This window comes from Aquila chrysaetos, chromosome 9 (genome assembly GCF_900496995.4).
Source record: "Aquila chrysaetos chrysaetos chromosome 9, bAquChr1.4, whole genome shotgun sequence".
NCBI lineage: Eukaryota > Metazoa > Chordata > Aves > Accipitriformes > Accipitridae > Aquila > Aquila chrysaetos.
The window spans coordinates 9,657,265-9,681,142 of NC_044012.1; the positions used below are offsets into that span (position 1 = coordinate 9,657,265).

Below are 23,878 nucleotides of genomic sequence, written 5' to 3' on the forward strand. Positions count from 1 at the left end.
TGTGAACGTTTCCAGTCTTTTTTAAAAAAATCACGATCTTGGAGATATCCTCAACATTATTGTGATTTCTGCACATAGATTCTATTCCTCAACTACAGCAAAGCAAATGTCAGTGGGCAGTTGACCAAACTGCAACGTCCTGATTTTTTTTATTGTTGCTTAGAATTGCACAACATATAATTTTGAAATCCCAAGTTTTCCTAAGAACTCTGTAAAAAAATCTGCTTCCCACTTCCTTAAACATAGTGGATGCCAGGTTTGAATGAAGGTGGACTTTTTCTCGAAAGGAAGAATGCCATTAACATATTTTAACTGCATACAAACAAATGATGGCAATTTTGGTACTGAATAATAGCTCTATCAGGGATAAAGGGAAAACAAGAGTTAACCAGCCACCACACATGATCAAATCACCATCAGAGAGGCACACGAACACAATGAGATTCCCAAATGCTGCCCATGTAAGTTGATCAGTTGAGGTATGCAGGACTGAGAAATGTTAAACCAATATCTAGTCCACATTTTGGAAAAACAACATACACGGTGAGGTGTATACACAAAACGTTTACAGGGAAATAGAAGATCTCTCTAAATAACTGTGAGAACATGCCTTCAGGGCACTTCTAGCTACATAGATAATATGTCTGGTTTGTACTTGTAGTTGCTACTTAGTCCTGGAAATGCAAAGCTAGTAAGTTTCAATTTTAACATAAGAAAAGTCTGTTTTCTACCGTTAGGAAAGAAAAACCATCAATATTCCTAAATGGAAATATGCTATTCAAGTAATTAAGAACACATTTATCATAAACCTGGAAAATGACATAACCATGCCCACAGTCTACGGCATGGAGTAGAGCCAGAGTCCTGACTGCTCCACAGCACATCAACTCCACTCTCCCTGAGCACTCGCGCGAGAGACGGCGAAGCGCACAGGCTCTCGACATGCGGCACCGCACAGGAGGGAGGTGGTGGTATGGGCTTATCCCTACTCTGATGGGCTAATCTAAAAAAATTAGTCTGCTCTACAAAACTTCACACACAAATTTGAATGACTGCTCATAGATGACTAATAGACAAAAATAAAGAGCCAGCAAAGACTATTTTAATGACAAGACCAGTCGCGGAAGTGAAGTCTGGCCAATTTTAAATTTCTTTCTTTTTCTTTATAGCAAAAATAATCCCAAACATTCATGCTGACTTCCTGTGTGCTATTAAATGACCATATGCCAAATTATAATAGACTAAACAATTTTTCTGATTTGTCTAGGCCATAACTTCTGGATGCTACATTAAAATAGCAATTGTTCTCAGGAATACACTTGGCAGAGAGCACTCAAGAGCACAGTGTAGCAATATAAGAATGGATGATTATGTTCTGAAATGTTTTGCAAAAGTATCAAGTAAATATAGCAAACTCCCAGTCCAAATGAGATTTTAGCTGTAATTAGAATTAGCTGAAAAGAGGAATGATTTATTTTACAATAATTTTATCGTCAGACAAGGAAATGAATAGTTTTTTAATGACAGAATAAATATTGGATCATATTAGTTCTGGAGTTAAGAGTGCCTGAGTTTTGGGCATGAGGCTGGAGCAGTGGGCACAGCTGGCTGAGCCCCCCGCTGCCCACGGAGGCAGGGAGGGACCTGCCGTGGCCAGGCAATGCACCCAGCTTTGCAGGGGCCTCTCCTCCGCCTAGTCAGGCAGAGCAAAGCTAACAAGAACCTGGGCATTTTTCCTGCTTTTGGGATAGGGCTGTTGTGAGCAGCCTCAGGGCTCATACTCCATGGGGTAACTGGAATGGTTAGCTAAGAGTCTCTTTCTTCCTTGAATACTGTCATCGGGGTCATGAAATATGAGCAGTTCACACAGAAAGAAGGTAGGAAAAAGATTTCCAGATCAAATTTCCAGATCAAATAATCAGTCGAGTCCCACTGAGCCCACACCGGTTAATCTTTAGGGCATATCATGAATTTAACTGCTTTGGGAATTTTTAATAAAATACATGAATTGAGGAATGTGGAAAGTTCTGTGCACAACCGTTTCACTACTCATGTGCACTGGTGAATGTATGCATAGGAGTGTGAATGCAGTTCAGTCTGGCATGTATTTTTATCCTCTTCTAGATTGTTGTATTCAAATACCTGATGCCTAGAGTGTTTTCAAGAAATTTATATAAATTAATATGAAAATATAGTTCTTGCTGCAGAAAGCTGTTCAGCCCTAACTGGTACGTTTCACACATCCCGATAACCTAACATTTGGTTTTAATTTAGTTTTTTCCTGTTTAACAAAATTTTGTTCTTTTCCTTGACTCTTTTCAAGAAAACGGTACATAAAAGTAAACAAATAGCCTGGTCCCTTTTGTTTATGAAACAAGATAAAATACCAAGGAATCGGTACCTTCCACATTTAACTTAATACTCTCAACTACTTTTTGATTTTAAACTGTTTTGCATTACCAGACCAATCTTTTAATAGGTTTTAGCTTAGACTCACTGTACAACATACTTGTGGAAAATAAGGCATCTGATTTTATTTACGTGAAATAATGTTATGCAACGCATCAAGATCTGCTGTACAGCATATCTAGTTTGCATGACACATATAGCAAAGCCAGTTCTTAAAACAAATCCTTTAGTCCTGAAAAATGCCAAACTTTCTGAGAGATTCTAGGTACCCTAAATGTGGACAAGACCAGAATTAGGATTATTGCATTTTTCCACTGGAACTAGACCATGCCTGAATTTTCCTTGATAGAGCTGCCTATATGATATGCAGAACTGAGGAAGGTGCAGCATTGGTGTATCATCATTTGCAAGGTCTACTTTAAATGGAACGAGCTGAACTGGAGCATGAGACAATATCAGCTTTTTTAACTTTCAGCTGTACCCCAGCAGTTAAGGGCTTTATGCACATCTTTCTAGTCAGGAAATCATCCCATTAGGAGATGGATTTTTCCTTCCTCAGATGAACATCTTCTCCCAGGGCAGCATTGGGACATAGAGCTCTATTCATACACCAGCAGAGTTCCCTCTCCAGGTGCCAGGATCATGGCCCTTACTCATCACATACAAAATAGGAAAATTAAAAACTAAAGGACTCCATACCCAGCAAACTGACTTTATGAATACGACTAACCCCATTAAACTAGTCATGTATATATGTATCTACTGGGAATCAAGCATTAAAGGCCCATATGCAGTAGTCTAAAGTAAAACATTTTGTTGAAATGACAAGAGCTCTGATCTTTGATACAGGAAAAGATTTTCATGCTGTATATGTAACTGGTAAATCTCATTTTTCCCTATGTGTAATTCTAAAACAGACCACCAGCAACTAATTCCCTGTGAGCCCTTCTGAAACACTGAATCTCTCTTCTTGTTGAAGCATATTCCAGGTCTCACTGGAGTGAACAGCAAGTAACCCTCAACTGAATGCAAATTGATATAAAGTCTTTTGTGTCATTCACAAAACATAATTAGTCTTATGAGACAAAAGTATTTAATCCAGAGAAGGAAATTTTTCATATTTAAAGATACTTGGGAAAAAAAATTCTCTTCGTTATTCCACCAAATGAGAACCTCACACTCCCCCAATTCACATTCTGCTGTTTTGCACGGGAGCGTGAGGCAATTGTAAAGGATTGTAATCTGAGGTTGCAGTTCTGCAGAGCTAAATAGATATATAACTTTACATATGGTGTGCAAACAGCCAAGATTCTAGGGGTATCCTACTACAGAGGGATTCTAGGTCATGGCAAGATTTGTATGTACTAAATACATAAATACAATCTTTACGGAACTGGCGATTTTCATCTTTAGCAATAGAAGTTGCCTTAAAAATGCTAAGTAAGTTTTGTAGAATCCTATTCTGAGTTCTGTAGAATCCTATGAAAGGAAATCTTAATCCTTTGCAATTTTAAATTATGTTTTATAGCACTGTATTGGATTAGTGAGATGTTTAAAGCCAATAATCCCCCGCTGCTCCAAAGAATAGTTTTTTAAATGTAGCCATATTTTCCTGTAGCAGCTTTGAGACTCAGTATTAGGAAACCAGAAACAAAACCATAAAATGATGGCTCTTTGAAAATAGAAGTCATTTTGCAGGAAAGAGGAAGGAAAATAACCTCCTGACTAATATGATTTGATATATCTTTCAGTATCCACCTCTGAAATCATCATGGAAGGAAAGTATTTTCACCAGGTTTTGATTTAATTTGTACTCATTCAAGAAGAGTGAAATTGCCACTTGGTGTATCTCATACAAAGCAGTAGAAAGTAGGAAGACAACTTAGTACATTATGAAGTGAATGACATAGAAATAAGCCTGAGAGAGTGATATTAAAAGGCTTGGGAAATGAAAAATGGCTGTAAACAGAGTTTTTTACATTTACTTGCTGCCCTGGGGAGATCCACTTAAGATAAATGTGACAGAGGCTGTCTGTTTTTAAGCATAAACTCTACAGGAAAACAACTAGCATAAGAAAGGTAGTCTTATTAAAGAACATGGTGATTGATAGAGTCATTTGAAGTAATGACTAAGCTCTTGGTAGAGTTTATTTTAAATAGCAAATGTGTTCTTGTGCATCTCAGACAAACTGGAATTCTTATACTTTCCTGTATACTCAAAGGCCAACATAGCTGCAGCCTATGTCCATGCTAGTTTCAATATAGTTTGCTATTATGTAAGTGGCTATAAATGACACCCCGAGGAGGAAGTAAATGACAACTAAAGTCAACTTACATCCAACTACTAATGCTGTACTTACATGCTAAGCCAATCCTGAATATTTTTTTCTCTAAGAATTGATACTTATGAATGGCTAAATAACACTTTTGCTGTGACTGACGGTCTTTTTGGTTTATGCCACAAATGAGGCAGAAAGTCAAAATCAAAGTGTGATAAAACCTATCAAAAGCTAACAACTCCAGGCAAGCCTATTCAGCTACCAAACCAAATCAGAGAGAATTCCGACAAGCAATCCATTTCTGTTCTGATTTATAATCTTTTGCTGAAGGGCTGACAACCTCCACGCAATCAGAAATCTAAACTCAATCTGTGGTATTGTACTTACAACTTCATTTCTAGCGGCAGCTTCAGCAGTGCTGCTGAAATGCCAAACTATCATAGCATCTTGTGTGGTCTTTATATGACCAATGTGTTCCTCTACAAAACTACTACTCGATCCCCCGGTCCCTGTCAATTTGGCCTCTCTCAAGTAGGAAAGTTTCTGATAAAAGATTGCCACTTCGGAAGCACATGCAAGCCACCCCGACAGCAATTTGTTAAGTCTAGCAACCATTGTGACTCTCATTTAAAGAGATTCACATAATTAGATTCTCTGTAACACTTATCTTTATAAAACTTGACAAGTTAGTCAATTACTAAGAGCCTCTTTTTCAAACACATTTGCTAGACAAAGAAAGGTGAGAGCGAAATTTCTAGTCAAAGAGCCTTCTCCTTTTCTCAGCTTTCTTGGAGCTGCAGAGGGAAGAGTTCAGATCCTTCAGTCATGCACACGTAAGGTTCTTTTTGATAGTTTGCTTAACTGTTCCAGTTTAGTGCAAATTTCTTCCATAAAGAGCATAAAAGCAACTTTGAGATTTTTTGAATGAAAAATTGAATCAATAATTAATTTTTTCATAGGCAGAGATTGTCTGTGAAGAGACCTATTTTTGCTTGATAGCATGAGATAATAACATCAGAATATTCAAACGCATTTCTAATACAGCGTCAATTGCTCTAATAAAGGAGACCATCACTGTTTAAGTACCTAATGGGAGGCTACAGTTCAAAGGACCAAACCTGCAAATTTAAATTACTATTTACAATCCATTAAATCACAAGATTATAATTCAAACAATATTTGCATAAGTATCTTCCGAGATGTCTTGTTGGAAGTAGTCATCATGAAATATTTCCATTTAACTTAAGAAACAAACACACAAACAAACACAAAGAAAACATTAGATACAACCTTCCCTTTGGCTTCCTGCGCAGCCTGACCTGCTCTGAGCGCAAAACAGAGGAACTATCTGTATTTTCAGGGTTCCAAAGCTATAAGGACTAAGACATAATTCCCAATATTATGATACAAAACCAAAAATGCAACAAGAGGTGCTAAGGTGACGCAATTAGATACTAAGCATATAAATAGCACAAAAAAGACAGGCTTGTCAGCTTGCAATTAAAATTTGTTTTTCATGCAAATGATACATTTGCAAAAAAGGGCAAATGATTCAGTATATTTTGCACGAACATAGTTCATTTTGAGTTAAACCTGTTCATTACGTATTTCTAACTGATCATATGAAAAACTAATACATCCCAGAGATTATGGATCGGCACTATTTCCGACCTGTAATTACAGATGACTGCGACAAAACACTTCATTTCTATTCTTCTGATAGAAACCATTAACAACATTAGTTTTAAGGCAGTGCCTTGCTACAGTTGAAACCATGTTTGGTGCCATGGTATCATGTAGAAGAGGCAAAATTTAAATACCTTGAACCTGTAGCTGTTCTTGCATAAAAGCCCTAGTTTCAGAAACTGATGTTCCACAGAAAGCTCGTCAGGGAAAATTGGCAATAACGGGCATTTGTTTAATTAGTGTTATTCATAGCTGAAACTATGAATCAGCTATAAATAAATATACTCTGTAAGTGCATTATATGTTTTGGAGATATAAATACTCTACCTTTTGCTACCATTTCTCTGATGGCAAGGGCAAGTCTTGACCTTGAGAGTGCAATAATTAGGACTTCTGGCATATATCTGCATCTTAGATCAGCAGTCTTATATTTCTGCATCTTAGATTGCCAATGTCTTTTTTAACCAACAGGACAGTATAAAAGTACTTGAGTATGAACGAATGTGTGTACAGTCAGGTAAAGCTTTAGCTTCCAAATCAATAAGAGATAGTTTTCTCCCTAATGAAGACCCGTGAAGCGTTACTTAAAAATGAGCTTGTGAAAAAGAAAGAGGAAAACAACCTGACACTTGGTAGAACTGCTGGATTGAAAACAGTGTAATTTTTGGATGGAATGACCTTAATATGAGACAAGTACAGGGGAAAGAATTTATATTTATAGCAGAAAAATAGAGGCCAATAACAATAATAAAAAGAATTAATGTACATATATATACACACACATATATATAAAAAAGACTGAAAGCTTCAGCCAAAAGAATAGGATTAGGCTTTTTTTTTTTCCACATTAAATATACCCTTAGATTCAGCATATTTTCTACCAAAATGTTCTTTTTAAAAAGTTGCCAGGGTGATATCACTATTTCAATCCAACCGATTTCCTTTGAAGTCTCCCATAATGGTAATTAAATAAATTGCTCTTGGAGTAATTATGTTTTTTCTGGAAAAGGAACTATTAGGGTAAAGAGAGATGAGAGAGTCTGTCACCAAACATAATCTTTCTAAATACATTGGTACTTGCTACATTTATTGGAAGAAGGATGGAATACTTAGAAACTTTGGACCTTTTTAGTTTTTGTAAAGGAAATGTCTACTTGACAGTTCAAATAAGAAACAAACTAAAATGACTGCTGACAGTCCTGGGAGTACATAGAGAAAGAAAATGGAAGTTGTGTCCACAGAAAGCTTTTAGAGACCATATGTGTTAAGCCCAAGAGAGCTACAGTGAACTAGAAGCCCAAATTACCATGTTAGAAGCAAGTAGCTGGTGGACAAGATGAAGGTGACTGAAAGCCCAAGACTAACGAGCAAGTGTATTGTACAAAATGGTATTCTCCATGCGAGCACAAATACATCATGTTTGCAAGAGCATGAGGCTTTGGAGACTGGGTTACTGTAGTTCGATTAAGAGGGTACTGTGTCTGGCAGTTCATCAGATCAAACACCTCTCATCTCTGTGAATTTCATCATCTTTGATACAGAGAAATGAGGCTTTCACAGTTCCATGTAATTTCCAAATACATAACTTTATGTTTCATCTGTACTTTTCCTCTTGTTTACAGGTCAGGCTAAATTTGTTAGTTGCAGTGTGCTGAGTGTACCATGAGTTTTGTTTATGTTTTTTTCTCAGATTAAGTTTTTTAACTTTGCTAAAGATTTCCCTATTGTTTGTGGAAATTTGCCATATACCTTCTAAGCAACCTGTAGCATCCACTGATTTAACCATCAGAACAGGCTGACATAACCCTCTACCTTGTTCTGTGGTCTAGTCCAGTTATCTCAGACTTCGCAGAATTTAAATGCAATACTAATACTTGCTGGTTTTGTTCACGTTACAAAGAATCTGGAGGTTTTCATTTAAAAGCCTATGCAAAACTTCAGTGGTTATGTTCTTCTTTGTGTATAACACTGAATGCTCCCATCTTCCGTTTTGCTTTAAATTTCTTTGCTAAATAATATAAGGTTGCATAAGACTAACCCATATGGATTAGCATTTGAATTTCTGTGTGGTGTCTTTACAATATCACATCCAAGGATAGTGATATAGTGCTCTTCTAGAATGCTAACCCTATATTTTCTTGCCACTTTGAAGACCAAAAGATAGTGTTTTCAACTTAAAAACTCACAAGAGTGAGCGAAAGGAAAAGGAATTATTTGGTACAATTTGTACTTCACCTACAATCAAAAATAGCTTCCTGGAAATCCAGTGGTCAGAGAGAATAAAGCACCAGACAAGCACCAGCTGGAGAAACTGGATCTGGGGATTCATCCAAGAACTGGGAACATCTTTCTGAACAGACAGACATTTCTTGTCCAAATGTAATGGCTGTCAGGGTAAACATTGCCTTAAAAAACTTAACATGTTTTTTTTTTAAACTCTTTGAGAATTTTGTGGACCCCTTCTGGCTTAACCTTCAGTAAGTGAGCTTAGAATCAGACCAAAGAGTGATAAATGTATATTATAAGCAGGAAGAACTCATTACGAAGGTCATACGCAGGCACTTATATTATGCTATGCTATTTGTAAACACAACTATAACTAAACCCAACTATAATATGTGATACGAATGATTATGTAAGAATAAGATTGCCAATATGAATGTTTACTAAATGCCTACTTAATAATGGGGTTTAATTAAATAGTGTAAAAAATAATTTTCCATGTGTAATGTGAACTTAAACTTAAAATTTCAGAGCTTTGTAAAGCCAGTAAAATGGTGTTACCATTGCTTACAACACGCCAAAGGCTGTGTGTGAAGCTAACAGCACAGGCCTCAGGGCCCGTTAGGACTTGTTAGGCTTCATCAGGACTTGTTTTGGCCTGCCTGGGGCTTGGTTTTGATTAACTTATTTGGCTGTAACAGGTTATCTAAGGACCAGGTGACTATTGCCTAATTTGTTTTGGCTTTTTGCTTAGCTTTGGATGACTGTGTGTTGTAATATAGTTGGTTTATGTATATATTTGTAATGAATAGATAACAATTCACTATTCTGTATAGAATGAACTATCTATGATCCCCAAATAAAATGCAACATAAAGACAAGCATGGCATGATATGAGGAGATTTGGAAGTCCAGGTACAAGATGATACTGGAGGCCCCAGGGCTGTAAACTGCTCACCAGGGGTCAGCTGCTGGCAATTGAACAAATGAAACTTTGGAAGCTGCACAAAACCAGTTTTAGAGATAACACAGAGAACAAAGGACAATATTCAATATACAGACCAATGAAGAAAGCGCAAAGTGTGGAGATGTGGAGCATGTTAGCAAATATAAAAATGACTCCAGGTGGATTCTAGAGTGAGGAGGAAGAAGGAACTGTCATTGTATTGCTCTGGGATGCAAGGGCCCTCCAACCCCAACCCCGCCTGAGAGGCAGCTGATGGTGAGTGTGACACCAGAAAAAAAGAGCAGATACTAGAAAGCTTGTGTGTACCACTTTTATCTGTACATAACTTATATAAGAGCTCAACACAGGTGAACTAATAATTCTTTGGTTGGACTGCTAAGACTTGATGTTAACAGTGCATTCTTGGCTTTCCATAGAAGTTTTGTTCCTTTGGCAGAAATGACCTCCACAAGCTGTAGCATAATAAACTGGGGGAGGCTTCAAGCAACCTGGTCTGAAACCTGGATGCAACACACCGGTAACTGCTCACAGGCAAAGTAGTTCAGTGGAACAAAAGACAATGCTGTCAGCCATGTGTGAGCTCATGTTAAAGGAAACGGAGTCCGTGCTGGAAGGAGGTAACAGCATGTGGGGAACAGAAGTAACCTGGATAATGACTGGGCCAACAGAGCACCAACCTAGGCTTAGGAGAGTTGGTTTCAACAGTTATTAAAAAAGCCATTACCACTCTATTCTTTGCTGGGAAGTTTTCCCACTTAAACATTTAATTGATCTTTATATTTGTTAAATGAAAGTGCTTTTTAAGTAAATCAAATCACTACAGACCTACAAGGAGAAAAAAGGTCATTCCATTTGATGGGAGGTTTCTCGAATACACAACTATTGTGTGATTCTGTTTATCCTGCAAGCAGCAAAGTAGCAGTAACCACTGGGTCACTAGCTTTACTGTGAAAAAGCACAACACAGTCGTTGTCGAGCTTTCCTTGGAGTGAGTCATTGTGATTCACTGAAAGACTTCCCTGTGATGGGGCTGTTCTCTCCTGTGTCTTACACAGAGCAGAGAGGGAGAGAAGACAGAAGCAGTACCTTTGGACATGTGAACGGAAGAACACAGCGGTGAAGTTTGCAATTAGTACCCAGTTTTGAAATGAACAGCTCATTAGTGAGTGCTAAATGTTTGTGTAAACACGTTCCCTTTAAAAGTTAAGAGAAATATTCATCTCTCCAACATGCAGCAACTCATTCATGTTGCCTGCAGTGAAAGTATGAAAACAGCTCAGGAGGTCAAGGGACAGTCTTTTGGATGGTTGGTTATTTTTGCTTCAGTGCAGCCTTGGTTCACAAAATATAGCTTATAGCATGAAACTAAGCCAAGATAGCCAGGAGGCCTCTCCGAGTGATCGGACTTTTGAGATTACATAATCTGTTTTTCTATTTTGGGGGGAGAGAAGAGAGAATGGGAGGCCAAGTACCGAAGTTCTCTTGTGAAAGTAGGTATAAACCTGTAAAAGTACAAGGGGATCAGATCCCAGAACCATGACTTTTCAGTATTACAGGCCGTTGTTTCTAAAAGAATATTGTGTTCACAAACAGAACCAGAGAATACCCTGGAGGGTCAGTCCTGTATTTGATTTCAAACATTGTATTGGCTCAGACTTCCCCTTTTCTGGCCTCTCCTGTTATCCCATCGAATTCATTAGAAGGTTGTGGCTACCGGCCAAAAGAAATGGTTAATGCATCCTGGAGCCTATATTCATTGAAATACCTTCTGAGACAGGAATTTATAGCATTGCTATAATAAAACTCAGATTTCAACATTAAAGTATAAGTCTGTGTACTTGCCACACATACCAGAATTATACAGAAAATCTGAACCATGAAACCCTGGGGAAACTAGGAAAATATGTGGTAACATTTAGAAAGAGGCCATTAGGACTTGGTTACACCTTTAAGAGCAACCTTAAGCAAGAGATAAATCACATGTGATGTTACACAGGTAGCAGCAATGGACCTAAAAGAAATGTCATTGAATCACAAATACTTCTTTTTGGGCACACTGAAGTATAGCAATTTTAGACTGGTCTAGAGCAGTTACTACTTTAGATAAAAAAAGATGAGAATGAGTCCTGACTCTGCCCTCACTTTGCCCCTCCATGCCTCTGCCCAGCTCTGAGAAGGTTAGTTTTTTTTGCTTTATGTAGCCATTTAGTGTGTTCTGTTCTATTCTCTTTTATATTATGTTTGTTAGTATGCATTCAAACATTATGAAATATGTGCTTTCCATCCCAAAAGAGTACATATTAATCTTCTGCAGGATTTACAAAGCATTGCTTTTATAGACAAGAAACTGTATAGCTTTTTCCTGTAAAAGAAGTATAGACTTTGCCTAAAACCTTGGAACAAACCTTCATTTACGAGACAAGGGAATCATTTTTATTCCACTACATGAATTCACTGGGCTGCCACAGGCCAGTCATAATCTGTTATTGTTTCCCTGCAACCTTGTACTATTAATTTTTCTTTTTAATGAACTGTCCAGTCTAGTTTAGCTATGGGAACTATGATGGAGCTGCAATATAAATGGTTTATGTCATGCCTTTGTCAAAAGGCTTTCCCCTACAGCACTAGAATGTAATTGAAAAGCCATTTTGAAATAAAGTAACTGAATGGTTGCAAATGCAGGTTGTCAGGAATAAAGTGGGAAAATCCTTTGCATTACATTAGATTTTACCAATTACAACTTGTGTGACTTTATTAGTGTTTATACAGATTAGTAAAGCCACATAAATTGCATATGTTTGCATGGTTATATTAGCAAGCATTCCTGAAAGATACTGAAGCCATTTTTAAGAAGTTTGGTTAAGTATCTCAAAAGAATTAAATACACTAAATTTTGTTTTATTTTATAGCCTACAGAATATGTCCATGTTTGAGACAGCAAACTAGCTTCTGAGTAGAACTCAAGACAGTTTTTCTTGCATATGAAACCTTGAATGGCTGAGAACGCAGTAACCTTTTTTATATATAGTATATATGTGCAAGACACACAATTTAGTTTTCTCTTATATTTATTTTTTCTAGCCCTCTTATGTTTATTTTTTCTGCCCCCTTGTTCTTAGAGGCATGATGGTGTATGTTTTAATGTATGCTATTATTATCATTATTATTGAAGACCAAAGAGAGCAACTATAGGGAGCATTTATAGTTAAAGCTGACAAGTTTTCTCAATAAATTCCTATCAAAATTGTTTCTGAAAGACTTTGATTTACCTTTTGGTTCACACTTCTCACCTTTAAAATAACTATGGAAATTTTGTCAGAAATTAATTTTATCAGAACACGTATTTCACAACTAAACGCAAACTATTTGAAGTTGTTTGACTCACAGGCAGATTGGATTTTTGGTGAGTTTTTCAGTCAACGTATCAATCTCTTAATGCCTTTTTCTCCTCTTATGGCCAGTCTCTCCTTTGCTTAAGCAAATCTCACGCCTTGGGGGAACCTCAGGAGTTTCCTGTGATTTAGCCCAGCCAGGCTGCTCCAGCCTACAGGGCAGAGCACACTGCAGCCCAAATAGGGCTGGGATTTCCCTGAAGGCTGGGAAAATGCAGAGATGAGTGTTTGATGACTCAGTTGTTTCAGCTTTTGAGCTGAAACAAACTTTTTGTCACTGAGACCTGAATTTCAGTTCAGGTACAAGTTAGTTGTTTCCAACAATAAACTACACATTTCAACACAGTCAGATTTTTTTCGAGGCAACAATACTTCATAGAAATAATTTTCTATTAAAAAGCAGATAGGAAAGTCTAAATTGTCCGTATTAAGAGGTATCGAGACTACAGGAGATAGGGCAATGTGAACATATTTCCCCACTTGATGTCTTTTAGAAGTCTTTGTAATTTATAACAAAATAATCATTAGTCTTTGGTATCTGACCAGGATATATGTCTTATAATTATTCTAACAATATTTCCAAAGGTGTTTTAGCTCAAGCAACAAAAAAGCAGAAGTAACAAATTCAGACTCTATCTCGTTACACAGACTATGTGAAATAAGACTGACACAAGCAGATGACTCCTAACATTTCACTCTTAGGCCTTACTTCAAGAACCTGAGGATTCGATGTACACTGGAGCGTCATCCTACTAAAATCAAAGCTTTTGCCCTCATATGTGAGCCTATTTCATTTAGACTATTAATATCCATCCAAAAATATATGTAATAAGCTAATCCTGCAGATATACTAGGTGTTTGTTCTGAGCTGTAGTTCTGTGGGTTGAAGCTGAGAATTCAAAACGTCAGGTCTTAATACCTATATAAAAGGCTACTTGTATAGAAGCGAAGTGAGACGTGTAATACAGGATAAAGCAGGCAATTGGAGATGTAACACTTTCTGTTCAAATGCGTAGGCTTCATTAAACGTGCTAGCACTGTAGTAAGACAGGGTGATTCTAAGTAACTGAAAATTAATCTTCTTTCCACATGGCATTCATGCGGAAAAAAAACTATACAGTAATTTCCTTCCAAGATCCACTTTGTACATCAGGAATACCATTTTTCCCATTATAGTCCAGGCTTACTACATGAGAATTAAAAACAAATAATAAAAAGGATGCTATATATGAAAGAGGCAAAGTATACATTATACAACACAGATTTATATATTCAGTAAGTGAACCTAAGTTTCTCATCCTATGTGAGAGGGATTTTTAAATATGGCAGTATTCTTCTTGAGGGGTCCTATGGAGCCTTTGTTTGTATATAATGCTTTTCAGAGTAATATCATTGCGATAAAATGTATCAGTTTTGCCTACTCTCACTCCCTCTAGAACTTCAGTATAGAAAATCCAAGCAGTATAGGAAGGAAATCTCTAGTCAGGATATTCCCACTTAATGAAGCTACTGGCCACTTTTCCGGTGTGACTGAGTAGCCAAGCCTATGTTATAGCTCGAATGAGCTCAGTAGTGTCTTTCTGTCTGCCCTGTTGTTCTTTGTTCCATTAACAGTAGTTAAACATGAATATTTTACCTTCTCAAAGCTTTGATTACCTACATACTGTAACAGGAAATTTGCATTCCTGAACAGGCACAGCTGGAAACAATTTAAGAAAGATCCTTCAAAAGAAGAGAAGAGAATTTAAGAAGCATATTGATGCCCAGGTTTACATGATAATCAACAAAAGCGGTTCTTATTCCTCCTTTTTTGCAGGGAGGCACTTCACACTCCAAACTGAGGGAACATCCCACAGTCACTCTGCAGGAAGCTTGCTTTCAGAAATTATTTGCTCAAACTCTGAAATGTAAAAAGTCTGCGAAAATAGACACAACAGTTTCTCAGATAAGACATGAAAGAAACTTGAGTAGGGACGCAGTTTGTTAAATTCACTTATCTCATATACTAGTGAGAGTGATGGGCCTTCAAGTTTTCCTTTAAGGTCGTTCCTCATAGTCCTTTAATTTGTAAAAATTAAATCTATTTGAAAGTGTAGCTCTAAAGTCAAGAACAGGAGGAGTAGAAAGAGGCCTGAACTAAACTTTGAACTGAGATACAAGAAAATGCCAGAAGAGGCAAACTGAAACAGTGGTGAGAAAATTCACATAACTGTGGATGGAGGGGAGACTCAGAGAAAATTAACGCATAACTAATTTAAGATATTTTTGCTATGTCTTCTTGATACCCATATATGAATGTGAAACCTAGTCAGGAAGTCTTCAGTCAAACCAAACTCTCTAACTTCATTCTATTGAAAAGCTGTATCTGAACAAGAACTGAGCATTGTTTGCAAAATTTGGTCCTTGTGTTCAGTGAATGACGGGATAACAATGTCACGTGCTGAGCTACAGCTCTTCCGAAGAAGCAAAGGAGCTTACACATTTCCCACCTAAATGAAATTGAATGCTGTTGGTATCACTGTCAAACACACTCTGTTTCAGCCTGATACTAATTGCTGCAGTCTACCTTAACAAGTCAGTGGATACCATAAACACATATCTTATATAGCTGTTCACAAGGATGTTTAAGTATACGGCCCATTTGGCTGCCAGAAATAAGATTATCATCATTCAAGGACATTTCCACAGAAATGAAGCATCTGTCAAGCAGGACATGAGTGCATTGAATGTAAAATCTGTGAATGAGTCAGCTAGACAAAGAGCTTTAATATCGTGGCTTTGTACCTTCTATCCTAGACAATTCAGATGGGATCATGCCTTTGATTCTGTAAAATTGATAGTATTTACGCATTTATTATCTATTACATTTAATTTGTTTCTGTGTTGATTTTAAAAAAGCAATGAATACTTCTGTAAGTGGACAATTCTCACCTCTGTGGAATCACTGGTTTCAGTAATAGCGCAACTGAAAGTCACAGAGGATATAAAAAATTAAAGGCATCAGAGCAGCAGATATAAATATTTTTAGGTCTAGTGTTTCCCGAACTGCTCTATTACCACACTTTCCACAGCCACCTTCTCTGAAGCCTAAAGGTCACCACTAAATTCTTTTTCTAACCCAAGTCTGAGCGGTTATATTAAGCTCAGTGGTATCGCACAAAATATCAGAGAAATAAACCAAATATAGAATTAATCATTCAAATCATGTAGGCTTAGAATAAGAAAAGTATGAATCTTTTTGACTGATAAAATCAAGTTGGAAGCCTAAATATTAGAAAATTTCTTGCATTTCTGTTCTTCAGTGCTACATTGTTGTGAGTTTTCAAGAGGCTCTCTGGTATTTTAAACAATAAATTAAACAAATGTCATCCAACAAACGCACCTTATCAAACCATGCTTTACAGACATAGAAGGATGGTCAGTGTCTTACAGCATCAGCTCTCCTAAGTAACAATCAAGACCAATGGATAAACTCTATGATGCATGAGAAAAACTGGCTGACAGCACACATCAAGTGGGGGATTAGTCATTGAAGAAAGTTCCCTATATTGTACAAATACTGTAGACACTATAGAAACGAGAGACTAGCTATGCATATCTGACATCACTCAGAAGATCATACATTTGGAGGTACTACTTACCTTCACCCACTGGAAACTTGTTGCCAATTTATGTAGCATGTTCCGCACATTTGAAATGCCACTTAATGAGTCTATGATAACAATGCAGATGTAAGCCTTCTGTTGCCACTTATCCAGTACTTCAGCTCTGGCTGCAAAGAATGAAAAAGTTCATTTGAAATCCAATGCAAGTTGGTACCATAATAAAAGAAAACTAAAGTCTAGCCTATAAACTATCACAGTAGCCTAAAGAGAGTTTAAAGACTAGCAATTAAATAATACTTATAATTCCAAGGAGAAAATTAATAAATAGTTTTTACCTTAACAGACTTACTATTGCAAGAATGTTCCCATAACTAAAATGCTGGAGGCCATATCAAAATTCCTTCACATCTTTTTCATTATCTCCTGAAAAAACAGAGTTCTATGGAAAAATCTGTTCTGGGAACATTATCCAATACAAAACACACTGTAGGGAAAAAAGTAACAGCTGCAGATACCATTAGCCACCAAGATGTGCTTTGAACATTTCCAAGTGCTCTAAAGGCATATTAGAAAATTAGTATTTTTACCATTATGATGGAGAAGGGAGTAGATTATTTTAGTAAGTAGAACTGCCACTACAGTAGGGAACAGGTATCTAGGATAAAACATTTGGAGTAAGCAAATGAGCAAGAGCTTTCTCTGCCTGTAAGAAGTTCCCCTAAAGTTGTTTCAGTGGTTAAAATTCTTTCATAAACGGGATAGTGAGTTGAGACAGGGTGTGGAAACAAAAAGAAACGAGCTGAATCATTTCTTATAAAGTGAGGTAAGTCTTTTCTTGAATTAAATCAGTAAGTTAAGAATGCTCACATTTTCACAGAGCAGTCCCTCATCATTCTGTGTGTTTCTGACAATGTATTCCCACACAAGTAAAGAATATAGTTAATGTGATCGAATGCAAAAGAAATACTCAGTGTGAGCTATTGTTATGTACCAGGGTTTTTTTTCATAGAGGACCCTTTTGAACTAATTCACAACTCATATGAATGCATGAAAGACTAAAACTGAATAAACTTTCTCATTCTGATAATTTGTTCAATATCTTTGAAGATGACAACATCTTTACAAATTACTTTGCAGCTCAAGATTCCCTTTTGCCCAAGACATTTGCAGTTGCTTAGATAAGTATTTCTCAAAATATTCTCTTACATATCCCTATAGTCTAATTTTTTTGAGATCTGCTTTTGCTTTTAAAAGCAGCAAATACTTAATAATAGATACTACCAGTCCTCAATCTAACCTGCTACACTATTAAGCTTTTTCCTGTGCATACGCCTGACCACCAGTGAAGTGCCCATGTAAATAATAATTTAACTGTCAAGTAAAGGCTCCATTTTCCAGTTACACTGCATTTAAACAGTCATCAGAGGTTACAAATCAATTTTTTTCTGTAGCACTAATCATTATTTGAGGCAAATAAATCTTCATGTTAACATCAAGCAAGGAGGAAAAAAGCTCCTCCAGATTTTTCATGAATTTTCATGAAAAACATGATTTAAGACTGCTGAATGATTTCCATCATTATTATAGCACAAGAAATAGCTTAGCTGATTAATTGATTGATAGGTATCAGATACTACTTTTACTGCATATTATGTTTTTATTTTCTTATTTTCTGCTGCAGTTGAATATAGCTTCAATAGTAAGTTTCCACTAACTCTATAATCTTCACAAAAGAAAAGCCAAAAGAAAAACAACTGCTGTATTTACAGAAGGCTGTTTCAAAGTCCTATTATAATTACAAGAAAACTAAAAAAACCCATCTATTAAACAGTTCCAATGCTCCAAATAGATTTGACACAGTGGCACTTTAAATCAAATCTCCTAACAAGATTTTTTTTTTTTTTTTTTTTTTCGGTAAAATAAGCTGTGGCTTCAGAGTCGGTTTATACAAAGTGACAACTCGAACTATTTTGAAATGTTGCTAGTTAGAGGGGAAAAAAAACCCCAAACCCATTGTCACTATGGTAATTATTTCACAATGCCTGATGTTAAATGGGCAGTCCTGTGGCCTAAGAAGCAGCTGAATCCTGCATTGTCCTTCAATGATAAAAAGATTTGAAAGTCTGAAAAGCAGAGGAACAGAATCTCACAGCTTCTTAGACTTCGCTCTGAAAGGGCCATTGTAACATCATCATAAATCCTGGGCTCCCCAGGCACTTGACAACTAAAGCAGTGGACAATAGAATTCTTGTGTTGAACAAAACACTCCTTGTCTGCCAAAGGGCTTATCTGCTTCATTTACAAATGTCTTTCATTGTACCAAAATAATTCCCTATTAGAAAAACTATTAGGAACAGAACTAAATAAATATTCACAGCTTTGTGGTCTGTTTGGCAAAATGAATAAACTAATACAATCAAGGAACATGCAAAATATAAGATTTAAATCAAGGAAACCCAAAACAACTCCAAACGTCTATTTATTTTCCTCTCTTCATTTTCCCTTTTCCTGATTGCAGGGAATTATACTGAATACACATTGGTCTCTGTAAAAAAGACCTAGGTACATTACACTCACTAAAAGAGATGAAAAACATTAGAAATCTGCAAAGATCTCAGATTGGAGCAAAATTGTATCCAATGTGCTTTTAAAGTTAAATATTTCCAGAAGAGCAATTACAGAAATAAACTTGGAAACATATCTGAGCGTTTAATGAAATAGAGACAAAATACTTACAATTTAAACTGTGGATTTATAACTACATATGTTTAGGTCCTTATTACTGAGAGATACAAAGGCATTAGGGATCAGTTTCTGAAATGAAATGGTTGTCAGATTACTGCAACTTTTTTCAAGCCCAATGAAAATTCTGGCTGCTGTCACAGAAATGAGTGAAAGAGACTAAAATATTCCAAATATATATATATATATATATGCAACTTCAAAAAGCATTTCTAACATAGTCAGAATTCCATTGCATCAGGTTTCCACATAAACAGTTATTCGATTACAATTTACTAGAAAAGTGCTTATGGAAAAATGATTTACACCATACACAATTATTAAAGAAAAACCCTACCAAACTAAAGTATTGTTCAAGCAAACAAGTACTGACCATATTCAAAGTGCCAGAGTAATCTGTATGGCTGAAATAAAACCTGAAGAAGTTGAAACTTCTTGACTGAATTATCGTTCATAAACTACCTATTCAAATCCAATATGGAAACAATGCTTTTGCACAGCCCAGGCAAATGGGCTGAGTGGCTGAATAGCTTTTTTTCCCTTAATTATTACAAGCCTACAAAACATACGGGTATTTCTAACCTACATATTAAACAGATATTCAAGTGGGAAAATTAAATATTCAGAATGTACACAACAAACAACAACAATACTGTTAAAATGCATAAAAGTGTCTAACAACATTTAAAATAAAAATAACACAGGTTTAAGCTCAAAATCACAAGACAGAATCCAAGAGTTAGGAATATGTGAGCTTTCCATGGTTCTACCATGAATTTGCAGTCTGACCCTGCCACACACCACTTAACCTTGGAGCCATTTCTAAAAGTGAACAAAGGCACACTATAAAACATTTCACCTATGAAAAATGTACTAATCGGTATAAAAATCAGAGGAAGGAGGCCTGAATTAAGACCTCCCACAAGCCAGCTGAGTATCTCTACTGTTTGGGTGCAGAGCTTCACTGTTTTTTCTCTCACCTTCTCTCCTCAGTGAATAATTAACTGTTCTAAAGATATAGGTACAAGTTCTGATTTAATACAAAGTTCAAACTTGACTTCTCGTATGCCATTTTTTTGATGTTTACTATTCTATGCTATGCATTGCCCAAACTCCCCTCCCTCTTGAAGCTGTATCATCTGTATAAATATGATTTGCATAAAGTTATTCTGATCATTTAGGCAATTCACTATTCAGGAATATGTCTTCAGCAAAATCTGTTTCCTGCCAGCTCTCATAGTTTTATTCTAGTTCCTACTACATGACACACAACGACACCATATTTTTATATAGTCAGCAGTCTCTATTTAGGTATAAAAAAAATGAATCTGCACTGAAGTTTAAGTCTCAGTGCAAAATCGGCATTTAACCCTACTAGAGAATATGTATCTGGGTGCCTTGACTAGGACGGTAGTGTCCTTGGCTTTATATAAATTGCTCCTGCGAGCTATTATCTTAGCATCTAAATAAGCTTATGCTTGGAATCACCTTCCAGGACAATCTGTCTTTTTCCACTTACTACAGGCAGCTAAGTCAAGTAATGTGAATCCCCACACGGAGCAACAAATATAGCATCTTAGAATGTTTAGGTGAGAAGGCACCTCTGGAGGTCATCTGGTCCGACTCCACCACTGAAAGCAGCACCAATTGTTACTTTAGGTTATTAAATGTCACTTCATTAATGTTATTAGCTGAAATTAGCAGCATGACCAAGGTGTCTCTGTGTGGACATGAACGCTTTACGGGCTTACCATCTTATGCTGAAAGATGGTCACATGAAAAGTAATAGAACAAAAAAAAAGGGCAAGAATTGCATCAGAAAGAATAAAAAGGTGTGGTGGGTTGACCCTGGCTGGACATCAGGCGCCCACCAAAGCTGCTCTATCGCTCCCCCCGCAGCTGGACAGGGAAGAGAAAATATAATGAAAGGCTCGTGGGTCGAGATAGGGACAGGGAGAGATCACTCACCAATTACCATCATGGGCAAAACAGACTCAACTTGGGAAAAATTAATTTAATTTATTACTAATCGAATCAAAGTAGGATAATGTGAAATAAAACCAAATCTTAAGACCTTCCTCCCACCCTTCCCTTCTTCCCAGGCTTAACTTTACTCCCAAATTCTCTACCTCTTCCCCCCGAGAAGCGCTGGGAGATGGGGAATGGGGGTTGGGGTCAGTTCATCACACGTTGTCTCTGCCGCTTCATCCTCCTCAGGGGGAGGACTCCTCACACTCTTCCCCTGCTCCACCGTGGGGTCCCTCCAATGGGAGACAGTTCTCCATGAACTTCTCCAGCGTGAGTCCTTCCCACAGGCTGCAGTTCTTCACCAACTGCTCCAGCATGGATCCCTTCCAGGCCTGCAGTCCTTCAGGCACAGACTGCTCCAGCGTGGGTCCCCCACGGGGTCACCAGTCCTGCCAGCAAACCTGCTCCAGCGTGGGCTCCTCTCTCCACAGGGTCACAGGTCCTGCCAGGAGCCTGCTCCAGCATGGGCTTCCCACGGGGTCACAGCCTCCTTTGGGCATCCCCCTGCTCTGGCGTGGGGTCCTCCCCGGGCTGCAGGTGGAGATCTGCTCCACCGTGGACCTCCCTGGGCTGCAGGGGGACAGCCTGCCTCACCATGGTCTTCCCCACGGGCTGCAGGGGAATCTCTGCTCCGGCGCCTGGAGCACCTCCTCCCCTTCTTCTTCGCTGACCTGGGGGTCTGCAGGGTTGTTTCTCTCACATCTTCTCACTCCTCTCTCCAGCTGCAGTTGGGCAGGTTTTTTTTACCCCCTTCTTAAATATGTTAACCCAGAGGCGCTACCACTATAGCTGATGGGCTCGGCCTTGGCCAGCGGCGGGCCCATCTTGGAGCCGGCTGGCGTTGACTGTCAGACATAGGGGAAGCTTCTAGCACCTTCTCACAGAAGCCACCCCTGTAGCCCGTCAGCTACTAAAACCTTGCCACATGAACCCAATAAAAAGGGCAATTTGTATAATCTGCCTTACAATACACACGCAGGTAATTACAGGGTCTATTGGCAGTTCGGGGCCAATGACTTTGATGACCGACCACATTTCAGGGTCTGCGGGACGATTGCACCGCTCCGTGTGTGCTCCTGAGCACCCAGAGCACCGGCAGCAGACCTAAGGTGCACCCCATGTGGAGCAGCAATGATGGTGGAGCACGCATTTCCCCTGCTACAGGCTTTCGCCACCACAATACTTGAACACTTTCGATTGTTTTTATTACCTCCTGGTTCTGAGGTAGGAATGTGTGAATATCTGTATTCTGCAGCACAGAGCTCAGTCCTAGAGGAGCTAAGTTTTCAACCTATGATTCACCTAGGAAGCCTGTCATAAAATGAGGCTTGAAAACAGATTTTGAACCAAACAGTTGTACCCTCCTATACCTTCCTCCAGAAGGAAAGAAGGATCTTGCCACCCAGAAGGAAGGACATGCAAGGAAGGCAGGACACGCGAGAAAAGGACAAAACCCAAGAGCTGCAGAGGTTTCACACAAACAAGGTTCTCTTCAAAGTGGGTAAACAGCTTGTTTCTCTTTCTTATGAACTATTCTGATTTAACGTTATACTCTCCACCAAAATGTTTTCCCTTCATGTTCCCATCCCTTCACCGTGCTGTTGAGTGCTGACTAACATTCAGCAAGTTGCAATGCCACAAGCAAGGAATTGGTGAGACTGACTGCTTCCAAGTACTGTGCACTGAAAAGTAGTTGACCGTCCTGAATAATAAGCTGTTAGACGCGAAGGCCACGACCAATAGCAGAAATTAACAAACTAAAAAGCAGAATAGCTGTATGCTCTCATGAGACACAAAAATACATCTTAACGCCTTTCAGAATATTAACAGACTGCAGGCTGAAGCCCAAATCTCATCTGTCCGAGGCCAAATTAAATAGCAGTAAGAGAAAAGGGTCATGTGGGCTCACAAGGAACAAATTAGCCCCCCCTCCGAAAAGCTCTTTATAGATCACATGAGTGCCCAGGCCCTGTGCTCACCCAATACCATATGACTTTATCATTTTTTTCTTGCTTTTGGGTCACAAGTGCCTGAAGGTAGATGATAGGCCCTTGAGGATAAAGTCTGTATTAATTAGCTTCACGCTGCTCCAGTCCCATCCTATCCAGGTACTAAGGATACAAGTGGATCGGGAGGCCTGAAGGCAGGTATGTTTTGTCATTTTAAATATCATAAATCAAGCCCTCCATTTAAATGTTTCCAACTTCTCCGAGTTTCTTCTAAAAACTAAATTTGGAAGAAGACGATCCACAGCACGTAGATACATACTTTTTATACATACATACCTATATAGATATATACGCATGTAAAGAAATCTTAATAAAAATAATTTATACAACTTTTTCATGCATAAACAAATATTTCTGTGTACCACACTGTATATAATTTGAATTTCCTGCATTTGGAAAAAACCTTCATTTGTCCTCTAAAAGCTTGACTTTTTATATTTGCTAACAGATTAACTTAAGTGTGTGTTCTTGAACCACCACCAGTAAAATGCTCATATATATTTCTCTCTCGGATAAGCATATTATATATACAAAGCAT

General features: G+C 37.8%; 1 protein-coding gene across 6 annotated transcripts in view; it reads right to left on the reverse strand.

The window, feature by feature from the left end:
• The window catches only part of CDH11 (cadherin 11), an 84,603-nt gene that overhangs the window by 25,564 nt on the left and 35,161 nt on the right, over positions 1-23,878 (reverse strand). For 2 of the 6 annotated variants that reach the window (XM_030025810.2, XM_030025809.2), the window contains one exon: positions 16,598-16,728. The exons of 1 other annotated variant lie outside the window; for it this stretch is intronic. The gene's annotated coding sequence lies outside the window, so the exon portion shown is untranslated. Of the gene's footprint in view, positions 1-16,597; positions 16,729-16,896; positions 16,985-23,878 lie in introns of all 6 variants that reach the window. 3 more of the 6 variants (XM_030025814.2, XM_030025811.2, XM_030025813.2) reach the window with 3 other exon arrangements.